Source organism: Palaemon carinicauda, chromosome 26, assembly GCF_036898095.1.
Source record: "Palaemon carinicauda isolate YSFRI2023 chromosome 26, ASM3689809v2, whole genome shotgun sequence".
NCBI classification, from domain to species: Eukaryota; Metazoa; Arthropoda; class Malacostraca; order Decapoda; family Palaemonidae; genus Palaemon; species Palaemon carinicauda.
Window position 1 is genome coordinate 15,355,144 of NC_090750.1, and position 2,500 is coordinate 15,357,643.

Genomic DNA, 2,500 nt, shown 5'->3' on the forward strand with positions numbered 1-2,500 from the left:
TACTTAGAATTGAAATCAACCCATATTCACTATCGTAGCTAATTGGTAGCTTGTTACTTGGCATTCGATTAATGATAAATTTTGCACATTTAGACGTGTTTTTCATATTCAAATAAGCCATATATATTTTTGATACATTAATGTCGGGATTCTCTTCTTCAGAGGACTGATTTATTGAGAGATATTTCTTTACATTTTTTAGGGAAAGTAAAGATATGAAAATACATATAGAGAATTAGAGAACAATGACACTCCCTTACCAGCTACCTGGGCTGAGGTCAGGTGTTAACTGGACGGAGATCCAACCTCATTAGACACCTGCCAAAAAGGGTAATTTCTGGTGGCGGGTAAATTCTTGTTTTTGACTTTCAGTACAGTTTATTTATAGGAAAACACGGTAGCCTTATCTATATAAATACATAAGCAAAACTATTTGTATATGTGAAAAGCTTCTATATATAAACATATAAAATAGACATATACATACGTATACACAGACAGGCATTCATACAAAAACATGCATAATATATACATAGACATATACATACGTGTACATATACAGGAATATTTATACAGACATATACATAGACTTAAATAAAAATTCTTTTTTACCCATGATTAACATATATATATATATATATATATATATATATATGAATTATCATATCTGTAATAAAACAAAGAATATAAAGGCATTAAAGTAGGATGATCATAATTATACTTCAAATATCACATACTTACATCAAGAAACTGAGTATAGAATGCAAATTGAGAATCCTTGGCTTATACATTAAGTATAAATTTGAATCGCATAAATAAAATTAGAGAGAAAAATATAATTTTCATAGTAATGCAGCCATAAAGCAAAGAAAAAATAAAATAGACACTAATATAATGTAAGCGGAAGAGCTGCTATCATAGCATTATATAGCTAATTGTACAGATCTGAAAAGCAGCAGTAAGTTACAGAGATATTCTATTTCAGAGACTTTTATGTTGGAAAGAAACAGTGGATTAAATAAAGGAGCGAATGAATTGCTTAATTAATACTGATTCTATAATCAACAGGTTTAAATGAACTACTGCAAATTGAAAACCACATTGAACATGACTGGAACCGACCTTGGACACCGGGTGTCTGAGTGCAATGACTCCAGTTAGTGAATTCCTCGATCATTTCAATAATGTCAGTGAATAATCTGTAAATTCTGTGGTTAATTAACAGTTAAAGACAGCAATAACCGTGCCTTGAGGTATATATTCCTATTTATCTCTCTCTCTCTCTCTCTCTCTCTCTCTCTCTCTCTCTCTCTCTCTTCCGGTAATGGGTTCTTTTCAGAAAGTTCCGGTAGAAAAACCATCACCGTCTAAAATTGTCTTCACACAAACCAAACTCATTTCCTATACAAATGCGTGAATAACTCTATTGACTCTAGAAGTTCATGGAAATGATCAAGTGTACTTTTTTCATAGGAGTACTGAACTAATCCATAAAATACTCTCTCTCTCTCTCTCTCCTCTCTCTCTCTCTCTCTCTCTCTCTTTCTCTCTCTCTCTCTCTTAGTAGGGAAACTAATCATTAAAATTCTAGATATATGCCATTACTGCAAAGGGTCTCTGTAATATTATTGTATTATTTAAGATATACTCGCCCTTCATTTGAGCAATGAATTTAACATATTTTTATTGAGATGATATTTTAAAAGAGAAATATAAATTTGGTATTTTGATTATATTCGGTCAACAAAGAGACCTAAGCTACCCCTTTGTTTGCAAGATCATTTGATCCCATTATTTTGCTGACGAAATAAGTTGCAGTTTCATTGATTCTCTTCAAACAGATAATACCTGCTGTTCTAAAGGAATACTGTGATATTTTTGTCAGCAAGGGCAGTATTTACTCCAAGAAAATATTGTTGATATTCACAATGATTTAAATGAGCAGATGGTGTTTCATTAAAAGAATAAAAAAGAAAAATATAAATTAGCTGTACTTGGGAAGGATTTTGTTTATTATGTAAGTATTGTCCCTCTTTGATGTCGCTCACTTTCACGCAATTCACTGTATGTTGCTACATTAAACATCATATAAAAGAAGGCTACATGATAAATGTCTTTTCATATACAGATATCATCATGGAATTAGGAGAGAACAGCGAAACTTGATGCAAGAACAGCGAAACTTTGTTCCCTATCAATCCTTGAAATATTCATTTGGATATGTCAATTACTCTAGGAACAATATACTCCACGGCCAAAAATAATCATTCAACCCATACCAAAATAAACATTTGGTGAGCCTTTTCTTTGACAAATATAAACAGAAATTGGTACGGACAAAGTAAATAGCCCTCCTTTAAAACACTGAAACTTTATTTAGTGATGTGAATTAAGATTGTTGTATTTTATGAGTAATTTACGGCGCCGCCGAAAATCTGCCTCCAGCGGATATCGAAAAATGGCCACTGAGACTTTTGTTATGAATGTAGTTCATATAGCA